The 19685-nt window shown below is 36.8% G+C and overlaps 1 protein-coding gene across 7 annotated transcripts in view; it reads left to right on the top strand.

Moving 5' to 3' along the window:
* The window catches only part of LOC128865240 (ATP-binding cassette sub-family G member 1), a 91030-nt gene that overhangs the window by 18817 nt on the left and 52528 nt on the right, over positions 1 to 19685 (top strand). Inside the window, exon 1 of one of the 7 annotated variants that reach the window (XM_054105374.1) lies at positions 4277 to 4528. The exons of 3 other annotated variants lie outside the window; for them this stretch is intronic. The gene's annotated coding sequence lies outside the window, so the exon portion shown is untranslated. Of the gene's footprint in view, positions 1 to 4276; positions 4529 to 18055; positions 18262 to 18481; positions 18500 to 19685 lie in introns of those variants that run through there. 3 more of the 7 variants (XM_054105367.1, XM_054105373.1, XM_054105375.1) reach the window with 3 other exon arrangements.

The raw sequence follows: 19685 nt of genomic DNA on the forward strand, positions 1-19685 counted from the left end.
TGGAACACGTTGGCATAGTCAAAAAGTCCAATTGATTTGGATAAGTTGAGCGCCTAATAGAAGCCAGTTCCCACACCACAGTTTATCTTAGAACCGTCCGTGTAGATTTCTATATCGAATCTATCAATCACCTTCCCTTTCCTCCATTCGGCTCTCGGTGGAAAATGAAGTCTGATTTGCTTTTGAGCAGTGAGGATTTCCCTAGGAGGATCTCTGAAAAGACAGACGAAAAAAGGGCGAAGTGTAGTGCAGAGGTGGAGATGACCTGCCGTCTAGGACATTCAAATGTTAAAAACCTATGCATAAGCATTGCGAAATCATTCGTTTGTATCACTAAGCGGCAGCAAGATGGCTTCGCAGAACGGTAAATTTTCGTGCACGTAAATACGATACAAAATTATTTAGGTATGTATATTATGATGCACGTATGCCTGCATGTTAGACTTTCAGATGTGACTCTTCACAACTACGATGAGTTTTAGAACAGACTTGCAATTATTAACCAAAATAGACTTTTAATGATGATTGTTGAATTTGAATTTAAATTTAATTAATGTCTGTTTGTTCATCTTGATACGTTCGCAAGAGGAAAGGCTATCAAGTCTATTTGATCAGAAATTTTCAGTCCATTTTTTTTTTGTTTTTTGTAATAAAAATGTATGTATAAATGTATATGGACTCTAGGTTAGACAAAAAAAAATGTATCTAAAAATTAAGGTTTTATACAAAATAAAGGCAAAGGAAATAATATACAGAAATATAAGTATAATCCGTTCTTTTCGAAGGTAGCTTAATTAATAATTGCAAAAATTAGATTAGAAGCTCTTAGTGAGAGTCACAATGTGAATTGTTGTTGTTGTAGCAAAAAGAAATATATTGGTTTAGTTAATGTCATTAAGAAAAGATCAGTTAGTAGGGGCGCAAATTAAGAAACGGGAATAAGAGATTTGAGAATATAATATGTAGGAGAGTTAAGGAGAGAATTAGTAAGGAAGTGTGTGTTGTTGCTAGTGGGAGCATGGGTATGTGACTATATTTACAAGTCCATATTTTATATTTACCGACTTAGGTATAAAAAATAAATTAATGCTGAGTGGTAATAAAATGTAATGAAGAGCTACCCAATATCCAAAAATTATTGCACCACCTTTTATTAAAGTGTGTAAGACTTTAATAAAGTGAACAAATTTACACTTGCACTTTTGTTGTGTGGAACAAATTTTGTTTGCCTTGAGTTTTGTTTTCAGTTTTTGATCTGTGAATGTACTTATTGTTACTCTTTTCTTTACACGTGCACTAATTTTGAAATTTTTCTATTATGATTGAATGGTTTCAAAGTCGACATTGCATGTAACCGCTTAGCCGTGTGAGTCACTGCACATAGAAATATAGGAATTAACGTTATCTAATTATATACAATATACATAAGTATTTAAATTCGCTTTCAAATCAGGGATAATTGGTAGCCTGTGCTATAAGTAGTCGTAATTGAAGCTGCTTAGCACGCGAAAATCAGCGCTTGATTCGATTCGCTGCTATCATCATTTTATACCTATAAATTGTTTGTATGTATGTATTGAAATGAGTTACGTAGGGAATTATTTATATAAGTATAAAAATACATATGAGCATTTCCATTATGCCGAACGGGACGATCAAAAAAAAAAAAGAAAAAAAAGAAAATCGTCATCTAAAACGTTTTTTATTTTGACAATAGGCTTAACTTAGAACTCTTAATTAATTAGTCCTATAATTGGTGCTATGTCGCCGTAGCCGAATGGGTTGGTGCGTGATTACCGTTCGGAATTCACAGAGAGGTCGTTGGTTCGAATCTTGGTGAAAGCAAAATTAATAAAAAAACATGTTTCTAATAGCGGCCGCCCCTCGGCAGGCAATGGCAAACCTCCGAGTGTATTTCTGCCATGAAAAAGCTCCTCATAAAAATATCTGCCGTTCGGGGTCGGCTTGAAACTGTAGGTCCTTCCATTTGCGAAACAACATCGAGACGCACACCACAAATAGGAGGAGGAGCTCGGCCAAACACCTAACAGAAGTGTACGCGCCAATTATTTGTTTTTTTTTTATAATTGGTGCTAAAGTTGAGTTTAGGAAATTTTTCGACTTCAAGATCTCGATTTTCGATTACAAAAAACCAAGGCATTCGCACGGGACAAAACCATAAAAGGTTTCCGCGGTCAATAATTCAAACGCCGCTTTCAGCTAACCTGATGCAATATTTCAATGTGCTTATTTTAAGGAAAGTTATGCATAGATGGCTCTAAGAAATTAGTTTATAGTTCTTTTAATAAAATTTTAATCACTAATTTAATAAATAATTAATCGCACATGACATTTTTTCCCCATCACGATCTTTATGCATTCTTAAGAAATTATTTATTTAAATATACTCGTGTACAAGCTTAGTAAAATGTTTTTGAACCAACTGTGAGGCGGATGAGCGGGCCAGACAAAGGACACGTGAGGTGACTACCCCGCGAAAGGAGAGGATTGGTCCCCTTGAACACCTGCGATCAGCTCCGGGAAAGATGAGCTTCACGCCAACTCAGTGAGTGCTGGGCAAGTAATACATAAACTTTTAACGTCGGGAAATCCTTCTGGATACAAGTGGATCGGGGGCACTCGAGCTAGCGTTTGAGGTTGACAAAATCTCAGCTCTTGAACTTCGTGGGTTTTCGCTCAGGTCACGCGAGGTATGTATGCTGTAAGACTTGGAATTACCTCGAGTCCTTTTTGCGTTGGAGGCATGGAAGATGAGGTGGAATCATCTCAGCATCGTCTTCTTAGCTGTCCTGCTCTGGTGGTGCTAAGATTTAGGAAACTTGGCTCTTACTTTTTCGCTACGCCTGCTGATATAGTAGGCCTTGACATTAAAAATCTGATGAATTTTATCAGCAGCATTAAGCGTTTGCCACAACCGTGGCACAGTCATCGTTCATAATTCACACACTAAACCCAACCTCCTATCCAGCCCATCCCCACCTTTCTCCGCCCTCTCCTTTCGTCTTATCGGTCTTCCTCCACCTTACTTCCTTCACAATGTTATCACAAAGGACGAATTCGTTTCCTTCGTCCAAGTGTGGGCAACCATTTTAACCTAACCTAACCTAACAGAAGTATTCAGAGTATTTACACGCTTCATTGGATGTTTGGCCGAGCTCCCCTCCTATATGTGGTGTGTGTCTTGATATTTTCCCACAGTTTTACTCCGCCTCCGAGCTGCAGAAATAAAATCGGAGATTTGCCATTGTCAGCTTAGAAAAAAACGTTTCTTATCAATTGATGTTTCGTGCCCGTGTTTCGATCCTGTGCACTTCCGAATGATAGCCACACACTAATCCATGCGTATACGGCGGGCGCCGTATATCAAATAAAAGCATGTAAATGTGTACGCATGTATGAGTTTTTGTCTTACTACGACTCCGTAGGTTCTTGGTTCGACACTAACTAAGAATTTAAAATATAAAAAAAAAAAAAATTCCGCGCATATGTATATCTGCCAAGAGAAATATATAATATATAATTGACGCGTACACCCTTTTTTGGTGTTTGGCCGAGCTCCTCTTCGTATTTGTGGTGTGCGCCATGATGTTGTTCCACAAATGGAGGGACCTACAGTTTCAAGCCGACTCCGGACGGCAGATATTTTTATGAGGAGCTTTTTCATGGCAGAAATACACTCGGAGGTTCGCCATTACCTGCCGAGGGGCGACCGCTATTAGAAAAATGTTTGTCTTATTTTGGTGTTTTCACCCAGATTCAAACCGACGTCTCTCTGTGAATTCCGAATGGTAGTCGCGCACCAGCCCATTCGGCTACGGCGGCAAGAGAAAGCTTCCCATAAAAATCATCTGCCTTTGAGTAGCGGATTAGGAGACCGGAAGGGTCACTTCATTTATGAAATCAAATCAAGACACTTACCACAGATTAGAGCAGAAACTCGGCCAAACACGTAGTAAAGGGTGTACGCGCCAATTACATTCACATACATATGCGTTTCCGATACAAAAATAAACACGTTGCTGCTAAGTGAGCTCACACTATTTTCAACAGTTTTATTGCGATGTAATATCACACACTTCATCTTTAATATTATATATAAGTAAATATATATATATATATATGTCAACGAGAGCAGAGTAACAGGAGCCAGGAGAGGAGCGTTGTAGGTACACACTTAGAAATAAATGAAAAACATCTGAAGGAATGGAAGCAGTGGAAGAGGAGAAGAAAAGAGAAATATTGGAAGTGGCGCCCCCCTTTCACAAGTTTTATTCCGATTTTGATGAAATTTTGCACATTTAAAGTATAAAATAAAAGAAAAGAAATATATTTGAAAAGATGCGCTAGGTGGAAGTGAAATTTCATGATCCAGATTTCGTTTTGAATAACTGTTTTACTAAAAGAAAAGTGATTTTGAGAGATGGACATCTTTATTTTGACCTTTACCCACTGCATTGCTCGGCTGTTTGTATAAAACAGCTGTTTAGTTCACAAATGTCGAATATTGGTAACGTACAACGCCATTTGCAAAAATTATAAACCTTCTGATAGTGGATTTATTTTGAGCCACCTTTTTGTAAAAGAAAGACATCTATACATAGATAAGAGTGTAGTAAAAGCGGGTTGGGAGAGAGGAGGTCTTCTCAAACTAACTGCAGTGCAATTTTGTTGAAATGTACACACTTGGCCTTCGATATAAACTAAATGCATTGCCTACTCCACCTCGCTTTTAAAAGTTTTGTTTCGCGCGTGACCACAATTTGCACACTCCATATAAATTTAATAGATGTAGTTTTTATAGGCATCTGTTCTTGAGAAAATATTGAGAAATTCTGATTTTTCTATTAGTAGTATTTGCAAGCACCAATTTAATTACGTGGTCGATATCAACAAGTGGACGACGAACATAGGTTATAAATATAACACATACGCTGGCTTGCATAATATCGGCGCAACTTTTTCTATATTGCACGTACATATGTATATAATAACTTTTACAATAATTACCCATGATATTATACAAAAAAGATAAGCGCCCTTTGTTAATATATTAGCATGACTATGGAAAAGTTCTCGACAAACTTGCATACGCACATACATATATATAAATGCATGTGCATTTGTTTGCCACGATGAGTGAGAGAAATGACATTCGTAGGGCATGTGCATATGCGTACAGTGGGTTACAGCTCATATGATCCAGTACCCGCTATGCATTTTAGATCGTAACATTTTCTAAACTAAGATAAATCAAGATTTTTCAATGCACGTTTTAAAACCTATTATCTATCATCTGATATATTACTTATGGCGTTAGGGGTAGTCAGAGGCCCGAAAAAATTATGATTTTCAAAAATTTTTGTTTGCTAGTCAATTGCTTAATTTTACAAAAATTAAAACATAGCATTAATTTCGACATGACTTTAGCAAAATTTCAAAATACAAAAAAAAATAATAATAATTGTAAAAGTATCGCTGCTTGTGTGGATTCCGTTTCTCTAGAAGTCCCTTGCGGTGATCATCACAAGTCCTTGGAGATGCATCTAAAATCAATGCAATGTATTGTGCCTGATAGAAGGTTAATTTTTTTTCCAAAATTAACAATATTGTGACCTCAAGAAATACTTCTCAGTTTTTTGAGAAAAAAACCGACAGTTAATTGTTTAAAAAAAATCTAAATCTAGTTTTTTATGTTTTTCAAAAGCAATATACATTTATTGAAATCTACCAAGCGGTTTTTAAGTTACAGTGATCATCAGTTCAAAAGACATAGTTTTGAGAAAAACGCATTTAAAGTTTTGCTATCGATTTATGTAGAGTTATACGAATTATTTAATTACTTACTATTCCTGGGCCATATAATAGTTCTTCAGCCGTAGTAGGTATACTTAAATATACATCAAAATGGACATTCATAACAATACAACCCGAGAAGTCGATTGTTTACAGCTGCTCCGGAGCGCCCTTTGTTAATTGTTGAATAACTCGAAAAGTACATGTCGGATTCACTTCAAATTTTCACACAATATTTTTAAGATATTATACTTTAAGAAAATGGAAAAAATCAATTTTTTTGGAAATTCTGACTACCCCTAACCCCTTATATTCTAAACAGATATTATACAGTCGCTCACAGCTTATTTGTGTTCTATATTTCATAATATCTTGCGAAAATTGGTAAATAGAGTATGCAGATATTTTAGTTATTTTCTCTTCTTTCATTCTCAACATGAAATACAAAAAAGTGTCGACTTATTTATTTATTTTATTTCATTGTAATGCAAAAAAAAAGAAGCAACAAAAAAAACATACAGAGAATTCATGCCGCAGTTAAAATTAGCAATTATTTATTTCTGATTAAATTTTTATTTTTATTTAATTTTAATAAAATTTTAAGTTACTTAGTACTTTGTTGAGTATCATTTATTATCAATTACAGCTTAAAGTCTACGTGGCATGGAGTCAACTATATTCTGTATATTCTGCACTAATTTGGTTCTACTCATCAAGTATCGCCTTTTCAAGATCAGATTTGTTATGGATGTCATATTTTCTTACAACGGGTGGTTAAGTTTCAAGGGCCGGTGTTAATTTAGAATAAAATAAATTTTGTTTAATAAATTATTGTCATTTCTCTTTATTATGATAATATTGGTATGACTCAATTACGCATGGAACAAAATATCTGCCAAATGGCCGCCGCGGCCTCGGCGGCACACCTCCATCTGATGGTCCAAATTTTCGATGACGCTGAGACAAAATTGAGTTTCTATGCCATTAATGTGCCGAATTATCTCATCCTTTAGCTCTTGAATTGTTGCTGGCTTATCGACGTACACCTTTTCCTTAAAATAACCCCAAAGAAAGCAGTCCAATGGTGTAAAATCACATGATATTGGCGGCCAATTGACATCGCCGCGACGTGAGATTACAGGTATTCGGCCATCAAATTTTTCGCGCAAAAGAGCCATTGTTTCGCTAGCTGTGTGACAAGTGATACCGTCCTGTTGAAACCATATATCGTCCACATCCATATCTTCCAATTCGGAACACAATTGTGAACACTATTCACAGTAACTGCCTGACCGGCCTCATTTTGGAAAAAATACGGCACAATGATGCCGCCGGCCCGAAAACCGTACCAAACAGTCACTCTTTGTGGGTGCATTGGTTTTAGGGCAATCACTCTTGGATTATCATTCGCCCAAATGCGGCAATTATGCTTATTGACGAATCCACTGAGATGAAAATGTGCCTCATAACTGAAGATGATTTTCTTCACGAAGTGCGCGATATGCATTTTGATTTGAACGCCTGTTTTCACAATAAGCCTGAATAACTTTAACGCGTTGTTCGATTATGTAATATCAATATCATTCTCATTCCATCTTTTTGTAAATCAAATTACTTATTGTCTAACGACAGGTGTAATATTTTATGGAAGAAATAATAAAAAATAAAAAAAAGTTTAGGTGTGGTTCACATTCAACCACGGCTCTTGAAATTTAACCACCCTTTATTTGACTTCCAAAACTGACCAAAAATTTTCGATGACATTCAAATCCGTGGTTTGTGCAGAAGTTTCAGCAATGTGGGGGCATTTATATAATATATTAACCAAGTTTGCATTATTTGTGACTTGTGCTCACGGTAGTTATCTTGATAAAAGCGAAAATTATCTTCAATTTGTAATTTTTACGACCATTTTTTTTACTAAATTTTCTTGAAACATGGATTCATGGAAACATGAATTCTTTTAAAATAGTTATAAGAAATAAAGCTTTTTAAATTCTCCATTAATGTATCGATCTCGTGGTGCCTCAATTTTACTCTTATTGTGTCCTAACTTAAACCGTATGTCAGGATGTATTTCATGTCATATCAGTCCTGGAGTTATCGAGTGAGTTTTTGTTCGTAAGCCCACCATTTTCAAAAGGAAATGTTTTTCCTACTTTTACTCAAATATTTCTAGAGCTAGCAACCCAGTGTCTTGCTAAGGGAGTCGATTTGTCAAGAGGGAACAAGAAAGCCTTTACTGAGCAAGCCTTTTATTATTGAATCATGGCTAAAGAGCATCTATGCAAAGCTTCGGGCTTTTGGAAGACGGTCATATTTTCTGACGAGTCAAAATTTAACATTTTTTGCTCCGGCGACATGTCTTACGTTTAGCGAAAGATTATTGAAGAAGAATACGGAGCTTAATAAAGAGAGCCTTAGAGCTACAAATATTGTAAATTATGGCGTAGGTTGTGTAGTGGCTTGGGGCGGTATGTTTGCAAATGGTGTAGGAAGCTTAGTGTTTATAAAAGGGACAATGGGACAAAACTATGTACTATATCTTGATATTCTTAAAAATAATTTGATTCAAAGTGCCGATAAACTTGGTATAAGGAGAGTCCTGATTCTGCCAAGTTAATCATCCCAAACATAAAACAATCCTTATGGAACTGCCTCCATTTGAGCATCCCGTAGGACTTAGTCTTCTGATATGAAAATTATTGACAAAATTATTGAAAAAAAATCAAATCGAAGCTGCAAAATGTCGGCCAAAGAAGAAACGCCCGCCCCTCACTTAAGAATCCAAACGAAAGCTGGTCAATTCATGCCAGGTCGTATATGAGCTCTTCTTAAGGAAAAATGCTATCAAATAAAGTACTATATTTTTAGCCTGAATACTGATATTTAAATTTTTTTTATGTAAGTTATCAATCACTGTATCAAAAAAGGTGTGATCTGAAATGTGGCAGAATTTTTAATTTTCAATATGTTTGTTAAAAAATAGAAATTTGGTCAAATAAATAAAGTTCCTTATTTATATTAAATTCGTCACTCTTTAAAGAGGTGTTTTATATATAAGAGCCACTTATTAGCAAAAAAAAGCAACAACCAAGGGTGCTGATTAATGTTTACCAACAGAATACGCTCAAAAGCGACATGGAAACAAGTGGGCAACCGCATCATAAGCCCAGTTCGCTTAACTAAGAAATGCCGGGTCCTTTTTTAACATAAGTTACGGATGACTGACATAACCGTGAATCTATTGTACTGCACAATGAAAGAAAAACAAAAATAGATAAATGCAATAATAATTGACTTGCCATTGGAATGATCCACCGTGCAGTTGTTGCTGTGGCTATGCCATATCTTAGTCACTGACATTCGCATTACTTTTCTTAATCATAATTGATTGGACTTGACTTGACTTGCACACAGCGAACCTTCAGCGGACACACCTTTTTCAAGGAGAACGCATAAAAGTTTCTGATGTGCGCACAAAAACGCATGCCTGAGTGCTAATAAATAAATTGTTTTCCTTCATGGTAGCATGAGTATGGCAACCTTGTTTATTTGTAGGTATTTATGTGGTGATATAAAATTCAATTTACCACGGCTTTTATGTTAAAACTATGACTTTATAAAAAGTTTGCTTGTAACTGAAGAGCATTATATTTTTAATGTGTGAAGTATTTAGCAGAAAATGGCTGGTGTTAAAGATAGTGCACTCGATAAGAGACTCATTTTATATATATGTATATAATTGGCGCGTACACCCTTTTTGGGTGTTTGGCCGAGCTCCTCCTCCTATTTGTGGCGTGCGTCTTGCTGTTGTTCCGCAAATGGAGGGACCTACAGTTTCAAGCCGACTCCGAACGGCAGATATTTTTTATGAGGAGCTTTTTCATGGCAGAAATACACTCGGAGGTTTGCCATTGTCTGCCGAGGGGCGCCCGCTATTAGAAAAAACTTTTGTGTTTTCTTAATTTTGATCTTTCACCGAGATTTGGACCGACGTTCTCTCTCTGAATTCCGAATGGTAGTCACGCACCAACTCATTCGGCTATGGCGGCCGCCGTTACTTTGGCGGCGATTCAGAATTTCGAATAGCTGTCGGCAATTCGAAAAATATTTTTTCTAAATCAAGTGTTTTCATCATTTTAAAACCCTGGAGATGTTTTTAGAAAATCGGTAGGAAAAGTTTTTTTTATGGTTTTTTCACTGCCGAATCGGGTAAAAAAAATTGCGTTATATTGAAATTTCTTTAATAACAGAAAAAAGTGTGTTTATTTTTTTTGAACTGCAAAACTAAATTGGTAGCAAGGCATATTCAACAAAGTTGAAGTGATAATCCAGTCGAAGCCTCTCATATACGACTATCACCTTAATCAAAAAGTTCCCAGAATATATTCCGAAAATTCAAAATACAAGATTATTCCTCAAAAGAGATATCATCGCCTTCAAAGTAATCCTCATTAATTGCAACGCACTTATGCCGGCGTTTGATCCAGCTTTCGAAACATTTCTGGAATTCTATTTTCGGTGCAGCCACCAGAGTCGCCCTCAATTTGTTCATTTCGGCTGTTAAAACAGGTAAGACGTGGCTTTTTGACTTGATAAAACAGAAGAAAATCGCAGGGAGCCATGTCATGTGAATGCTTCGGCTGTTGTATAGTATATTCGTTTCGTTCTTAGTCAAATATACCCACAATTTTTTTCTTTTCTGGTGAATCGCCTTTACTTAAACGTCTTATAACGCCCAAATAATAATCCATATTAACTGACTGACCTTCTGATAAAAATTTGTGGTCTACAATACCGTTGTAATCCATAAAAACCGTGAGCATCGCTTTCTTCTTTGACTGAAAACGACGTGGGTTTTTTAGTATTTGTTCTTTCAGATCTCTCTACCCACTCGCCTGGTGTCTGAGCTGTCTCGCCTCAAGTAATGATGCTTTTGATGAAGGTTGGGTTGGATACAGCCTTAGAAATCATGTCTTTGGCGATATCAACGCGGCCCTATTTTTGTATGAAATTGAGGTCCTTTGGGGCAAACTGTTCAGCAACACGAGGCAAACCCAAATCCTTAACTAGAATGTTCTGAACGGATCCATAAGCAATACTCAAGTCCCCTGCCAGCTCTCTGATGGCTAATTTGCGGTTATTGATTAGCTTTTCTTTCATTTCATTTACGTACATATGTTTTTATCAGCTTTCGATGTCGACGGCCTGTCGCAATGATCGTACTCCTCGATGGATTATGCTGCATAGAAATCAGTAGCTCTGAAAAAAATTATCATATTATAGTTACAATTTTATTATATTAATTAATATAATATTATAATACTATAGGTACTGCGACCCATCCTTTGGCAATTCAAACGCAGATGGATAGGTCACACATTGAGAAAACCACCAGATAGTCTCCCGAGAATGACACTGGACTGAAACCCGTAAGGGAGCAGAGGTCGCTGTCGACCAAAAAACACTTGGAGAAGGTCGATTCTGCGCAAACTGGCAGATGCCGACATCTCATGGGACGGTGCAAAAACAACAGCACAAAACCGTGTACGATGGAAGAGTCTTGTCGAGGCCCTATGCTCTCGAGAGGAGTGAACAAGGAAAAAAAACCTTCGCAACCACTTAACCAAACCTTCAGCAAAAATTTAAATTGAAAGACTGTTAATGTTTCGTGAGTTGGGTTAGTTACCGGATAATCAACATATTTGCATTTGATAGTTTAAAATTTATGCGAAGTATGCACACTCAGCCCTTTAGAATAACGCAAAAGTTTATTGTTCCGGCTCTTGCCACACACAGCACCCCGCTCGTAATTCCCTTTCATTATATTATTCAAAACCATTCGCTCAGCTAACTTTTTGAAATTGAAATGAAAAAATTAAAATTACGAATTGTAAAGGGTTAAGTATTGACATTTCAGTCGCAGTTCGAAAAAGAGAAATGTCGAAATCACTTCTCCCTTGCTGCGTGTGCCTTAATTGGTAGTTAGTGACCGCTGGAATTAGTCAACCATGAATTTTTATTTTATTTTATTTATTTATTTTTTCGATTTATTTTCCTATTTATTTTTTTAATTTTTTTTAAGTTTTTTTTTTTGCCTTTTTCATTTCCCATTTTGGATTATTTAAATTTAAGAATAAAGAAACTGAATTGCGAAATGGTTAAGTGAGCTGTATAACACATGGGCTGAAAAGTCCCGAGCCTAACACACAGGCGGCACTAGTTTTATTGCAATCACCTCTTTTTCAGTTGGTACTAACCTTAATGAGGCAGCTGTTAAAATTTCAAGATATTCTATTCATTAGTTCGTGAGTTATTGTGCTAAGAGTGACGTTACTTTTGTTATTTTCAAAACAATGGATCAAAAAGAGTTTCGTGTTTTAATTTTACACTGCTTTTTAGTGAGAAAAAATACCGTTTAAGCGAGGTAATGGCTTGAAAAGTGTTGTGGGGACTTCCCTTCATCAGAAACAACAATAAAACGATGGTTTGTTGACCTTAAACGTGGTCGTAGAGACACCGACTATCCGATGATGCACAAAGCAGTGGACGTCCAAATGAGGCGGTAACACCAGAAAACATCAAAAAAGAGGTTGTCTGTAAAGTCGGTTTACTGACGATAGTTTAACGTGACAACGTCATAAGAAAATATTGATGGAATGGTTGCAATTTTCAAAATAAAATTTTAATTTTATTTGTTTGATAGATATTTTGTATGGATATAGAGGAGGAGGTAAATGGAATTGCAATGGAATAGGTCAAGTTACATTTACACAAACGTGAAAAATGACGAAACATTTATCAAATTCATGAAAGATATCTTCAATTTCGATTGTGCATCAGACGTTAATAAGTCAACAACACTAAGAGGCACCATCATCGATTTGCCTTTTTCAAGACACTTTGCACTCGAAACACTCCCTTTCATTTCCTACTTTTTCTATCATCGTCCTATTCTCAACAGAGAAATGGTTCATTACCATGCACACAGGAAGAAGGCATATGCAAACTCAAGTATGTGAATTTATATACAAATGCGCATATATATACAAATACATACATATACATATATGCTCACTCAAGTAGGAAAGAGCCAGATGTCGAACGTTGCCGAACGCGGGGGCCGATTGTGCTCTTTGTCGTTCGTTCCGCGCTCTCGCTTGCAGTTCAAGCACATTAGCTTACATTTGCTTGCGTACGGAATAGATTCGTATATTTGATATGTCCATATGATTTGTATGCATCTTTACATATAGATTTGTTCTTTTTGAAAATTGCGCGAAATTGTATATGTATATGCATGTTTATATACATATATTAGTATACAACATATCTTATAAGGTATGTGGTAAATATTACCATAAATTTTTTCTTTCATATATAATAAAAAAATTAATAATAATAACATTAAAACAACAGGTATTATTAACAAACTTGGTTTTATTTTAAATTCTTCAAGTAAATCAAATTAATAATAATCAATAAGAAGGCATATGCAAATACAAATACGTGAATTTATATATGTACATATACGCATATACATACATATATACGCTCACTTAAGTAGGAGAGAGCAAGATGTCGAACGTTGCCGTTCGTTTGCTTTGTTCGTTCCGCGCTTTCGCTTGCAGTTCATTCAAGGTAACGGCAATGAGCAAGGTAACGACAAATGAGCAAGGTAACGACAAATGAGCAAGGTAACACTAATGATCAAGGTAACGACACATTTTTTCGTGCGTGCAGCCTGTTAAATCGAATTATAAGACGTTATCACGTCAAAAATTCACAAAACCGTTTTGAATGATCGGAAAGTGAAGTTGCGTGAGTTAGCTGACATCGTAGAGATATCGAAAGAACGTGTCTGCTTTATATTGCATGAGTATTTGACTATGAGAAAGCTCTGTTCAAAGTGGGTCAATCAAAGCAATGGCAAAACTACATGAATTGCAGTAAGAATGGTTGCACCCCCACCGTATTCGCCAGGTTTGGCTGTGGATGCTCACAAACCTAAAAAACTTCTCGCTGGTAAGAAATTACGCTCGAATAGAAATGTTATGGCTGAAACTGAGGCCTATTTTGAGACAAAAGATAAATCGGTCTACAAAAATTAATATATATTGAAATGTTAGAACGGCACCGGAATGATTGGTTTGTTCTTGATGCAAATTACGCTTATGAACAAAGAAAATTAAAAAAAAAAATCTTTTTTAGACACAAGACTTTTCAGCCCATGTGTTACATATAGGGATCCCGCATACATAATTTGGAGATGAGTTAATTTTGTCAAAACCATATTTCGCCCATTCGACACCAGCGTTGCCTGAGAGCAATTTTGGATGTTTATAGGCTTATGAGTAGCGTTGTTTTGTTTGGTTTAATGAACCGTCATGGCAAGGGTAGGCGCACGTGCCGTATATGGTGTTTATGTATTATTTTTAGGCTACTGCGCACTGAGACACTGTAATTGTTAAAAACTGCAGCGATGTTGGCCGACATTTTTGACAGATTCAGCAAGAATTCTGATGTTCCTAAATGCAATTTTATTTTAATAATCATGACAAAAAGCGTTTACTTAAATATTTCCATATTTCCTCAAGCAAATACTGAATTGAATGAATTTCATACCGCCAGATTGCTGACAAGTAACTTTCCATAGCGCGCAAACAGATAGGCTTGGCGACTTTAAATTTTGTGTAGATGCTTTTAAAACGAATACAAGGAGAAACAATTTTAGGTCAAAGCTTAGGAAATCGGGTCGAAAGGTTTAACTTTTCTTTATGTATTTATTTAATAGTAGTAAAAAAAGAATATTAAAGTGGCTATTCTGCTTAAAAAGCTATAGCTACCAAAGCTGGGATTAACTTTGTAAAAGATGGATATTTCTGGGCATCTGTGGTAAATATTGGGTTGTTCGGAAAGTTATTTCGTTTTTTTGTGATGAAAATTAAAGTCGATCTTCGATATTTAATTAAATTATAGCTTGGTCATTCCGATCCAACACCTTTTGCTATCTTTCTGGAAGTAGCATGATTCCTCGCTCATAAAATTTTTGGTCTTTGCTGGCAAAAAACTGATATAGGTGATTTTTGACGTGTTCATTTGAGGTAAAGATTTTACCGTCCAAAAATTTTTGGAGTAACCGGGGGGAGCTAGGTCTGGAGAATATGGTGGGTGTAGCAGTACATCCCATTCAAGTTGTAAAAGCTTTTGGCGAGTAACCCAACTTCTATGAGGTCTCGCATTATCTTGGCGGAGCACTACAATTTTTCTGTTGATTAATTCTGGCCTTTTCTGTTGAACTGCATCATTCAGTTTGTCCAGCTGATGACAGTAGATTTCCGAATTAATTGTTGTATTATCCGGTAAAAAAAATGACTCCTTTGACTCGGCTTTTGAAATGCGTCATCTTTTCTGCTCCAGGATCTTTTGCGACATTTATATACAACCCATTTTTCGTCCTCAGTAATGATGCGCTTCAAAAATGGATAATTTTCGTGACGTTTGAGGAGTGAAGCACATACGTCAACACGTCGACACAAATTTCTCTCCGTGAGGGCATGAGGAACCGATACATTCGAGGTTAAACCCAGGCCTTTCAGGTGGTCATAAACAGTTGAATTCGATAAATTTATCCTCTCACCGATCTCACGTGTTGTTATTCGCCGGTTTGCATCAACTAACGCCTTTATCGCGTCTTTATCAACCTCAACCGACCTTCCAGAACGTGGTGCATCTTCGACATCAAAATTGCCGGATCGAAATTTTGCAAATCAGTTCTGGCACTGGCGTATTGTCATCACATCTGGCTTGAACAGGATTTTTACCTTTTCTATAGTAAAAAAGTAAAATATGACGAAAATGTGGCTTAGTGCTCTCCATATTTAAAAGGGCACCGACTAAAAACTATTGCGTAAAATCAATTGAACTTATTCACACACAAGCCTTGCTATATCAGCTGTCAAAACATATGTATAATGACGATGCGACTTAAGTGTGAAGTTAGCTGTGAAAAAAGTCAATTAAATCCGCTGTGGGGAAAAACGAAATTATAACACTTTCGGAACAGCCCAATACAAAGGTTACTGTGTATATAAGTTTTACAGTCTCCATTTTTCCAAGCAAGAGGCGATTCCTCTTTAAGATCAAGTCAATTTTTGTATCGATAGAAATTATGCTCTATTGAACCAATTTTCAAGACGGGCGATACAAGTTGCATTTCGAATTATGGAGCTATTGCCAAACAGGACGTATTCCCAAAGATCTTTAAGTTAGGTTAGGTTATACTGGTTGGCCGAAGCCATACAGAGACCATTTTGGTCCATAGCGTCTGGTATCAGAGTTCTTTTTTTGTTTCGTTATTTTAGTGACGAGATGCATAACTCAAGATGCGCGTTCAAGCTTCAGTTCTGGGATAGATTCTAGTCTTTATAAACTGAGAGCACCTAGGTAACATAGTCTAGATTTCGAAAGAGCTGGACAGTAGCATAGAAGATGCTCGACGGTTTCTCTTGTACCGGCTCATTACATTTCTTAAGTAAAGTATTCGTTATATATCTGCTTCTTCTTGATTGGCGTGATAACCGTTTACACGATTTTGGCCGAGTTCAACAAAGTGCGCCAGCCGTTTCTTTCTCGTGCTAACTGGCGCTAGTTGGACATTCCAAGTGAAGCCAAGTCCTTCTCTACCTGATCTTTCCAACGCAGGGGAGGCTTTCCTCTTCCTCTGCTACCACCAGCTGGTACCGCTTCGAATACTTTCAGAGCCGGAGCGTTTGTATCCATTCGGACGACATGACCTAGCCAACGTAGCCGCTGGATCTTTATTCGCTGCGCTATGTCTAAGCCATCGTAAAGTTCCTATAGCTCATTGCTGCATCGCCCACGATACTCGCCGTCATCAACGCGCAAAGTTCCAAAATATTGCAGAATCTTTCTCTTAAACACTCCAAGCGACGCCTCATCGGATATTGTCCTCGTCCAAGCTTCTGTACCATACGTTAGTACAGACATAATGAGAGTCTTATATGTAGAGTGTTAGTTTTGTTCGTCGAGTGAGCAGTTTACTGCTCAGTTGCCTACTTAGTCCAAAGTAGCACTTGTTGGCAAGAGAGATTTTCCGTTGGATTTCAAGGCCGACATTGTTATTGGTGTTGATGCCGGTTCGCTGTCGTGTGAGTCTTAATGTTTTTCCACAAATGGAGAAGCATACAGTTTTATACCACCTACGAACGGTGGATGACTTTTTATGAGAAACTTTTTTCATGGCCGAAATACACTCGGCGGTTTGCCATTGCCTGCCAAGGGGCGACCGCTATTAGAAAAAACTTTTTCTATGATTTGGTGTTTCATTCCTGGGTTTTCGAAACCGGGCAATACCGAATAGTAGTTTTTAATTCATTGTGCATTTAATCTATCATCCATCATATCAGCGTACAGGAACTGCGTACAACTTCTAAAGGCGTTGGAAAATTTTGTTTACGCCTGGCTCGCCTAGATCATCTCAGCTCAAATGAATTAATTCAGAATATTGCCGTGCTTAAATGTATGTAGGTGCGCACCTTTGAATAGGTAGACTACATATATATGTATATATTTCTTCAAGTTCATTTTCATCACTAACTCGCTTAACACTTCTACGTGTCTGCAGCGGTGCCACTCTGCTCTGCATATTCATAGTTCCTGCATTATTGCTGAAAGCGAGTTTTTCTTCATATCTTCAAATCTACATACAAATGTATATGCATGTGTACTTCCAGTATTTCTTTTACTGCTATTTACTTTGTTTAGTTTTTTACATTCTTATTTAAATTATAATTTTTTTTTTTCGAAATTCCAAAGCTATCTTGCTTCTCGAAGGTTGTTGGCTTATTAAAATAATTGTATGGATTTTTGTGCTGTCATATTAGGTGATGATGTTGTTGTTATTCTTTAAGGTCTCGAAATGCGTTTTGTCTGTTCAACTTTTGGTTGCCCCGTACAATATTTTAATATTCTTCCATTTATTTACCTACGACTTTTTTAGTTTTGTTTTTTGTTTTTGGTCTTCTGTGTATTGTAAGCAGTCTGTTACTTCGACTTTGCGACGCTTTTTGCATCGCCAAATGTGAACCAGCACTTTTGCATGAGTTGATATTATATTTTTGTTATTTGTGCTGTTTTTGTTGTTGTTTGTTTTGCATTTTGGTAGTGTCGAGCGTATCTGGTTTTAAGCAATTCGTTGTCGGATTCGCTTCCGTAGTTTTTGGCGAAACGGTTACCGGGTAAGACGGTTCGTTTCCTATAGCACGCGGCAGTCTCATTTGACATTGCGCGCCTACTGAACGAGTTCGAGTGATCCGCGGTTATTTTGGTCGATTCGTTCGACTTTGGCAAGTACTCCTAGTATTTGTTGTTTAGGGAGTCAAGTTTTAGTGTATGCATTAGTGCGCGCTGCTGGCCTTTAAGGTGATTGAAAAATATCAAATAAAAGCGAATGATAACAACATAAATTAATTGAGCGGGAAATTGGATTTGTTTTCGTACCTAAATAACGTTACGTACCTAAATATACGTTCGTTAACGTAAACGGTCTATAAAATGGCAATTAATAGCACTTTTTGTGTTTTGAAAATTTGTTAGATTAATACGAAATGTGAAAAAGGTTTTAATATAGCATTTTTTGCGATATGTGAAAGAAACTTTAGTGAGTACTTAATTCATTTGATACATTTAATCCCCTAACGTACATGGCCACCTCAGAGCATTAAACTTTATGGTCAAATCCGTGAGTTGGTAGAGGGTCACATGAATGTAAATAAATACATAAAGTAGAAGTCAAACGTAATTAAATTTGTCGTTTTTTTCAAATCATTCTACTCTTATTCTTATCCACTCTTTTACTTATTCACTCTATTAGTTTTTCTTGTATTTTTTGCGCATAAACTCTGATATATATATAGAAATAGGGCTACATTATTCGTAAGGTGCTTTGCCGAGGTTCTCCTCCCATTTGTGGTGTGCGTCTTGCTTTTGTTCCACAAATGATGGAGCCTAGAGTTTTATGCCGGAAGGTGTTTTTTTAAAAAAAAAAAAAAAATAGTTCTGTGCCGCTTCCGAGCGAAAGATGGTTTTTTATGAGAAGCGTTTTCATGTTTGAAATGCACCCAGAGGTCTCCCGTTTCCTGCCGAGGGACGATTGCATTAGAAAAAAACTTTTCTTTCATTCGATATTTCATGCCTATAATGGGTTTCAAATCCGAGGCAACCGAATGGTAGCCGCATACAACTCACCCGGACACGGCGGCCGTGTACTCATCAATAAACTGAAATTGAAAAAACCAGAAATGATAATAGTTCAATTTGATATTTTTAACTAAACTTAAAAAATATGCGCTTAGACAGAGAAGTCTCGACGTCAAAAATAACCAAATTTTGGTACAAATCACTAATTTGCTGCAAGAGTGGCAGCGGTGCGGTAATCACCCCAATATTTTCTTTTATGCCGTGAAAAATTCACTTTTTTGGGAGTTTGGCTGAGCTCCTCCTCCTATTTGTTCCGCAAATAGAGGGACCTAAAGTTTCAAGCCGACTCCGAACGGCAGATATTTTTATGAGGAGTTTTTTAATGGCAGAAATACACTCGGAAGCTTACCATTGCTTGCCGAGGGGCGACCGCTACTAGAAAAATGTGTTTCTTAATTTTGGCATTCCATCGAGATTCAAACCTACGTTCTCTCTGTGAATTTCGAATGGTAGTCTCGCACCAACCCATTCGGCTACGGCTAGCGATATCAATTAATCATCATTGGCTGAAATTGTAACTAAATTTAAAATGTAAAATCTTTTTTTCCGACATCTTGGTTTTTTGGCCTTGACATTCTTGCAGCAAA

The sequence above is a fragment of the Anastrepha ludens genome, chromosome 5, assembly GCF_028408465.1.
Source record: "Anastrepha ludens isolate Willacy chromosome 5, idAnaLude1.1, whole genome shotgun sequence".
Classification (NCBI taxonomy): Eukaryota; Metazoa; Arthropoda; class Insecta; order Diptera; family Tephritidae; genus Anastrepha; species Anastrepha ludens.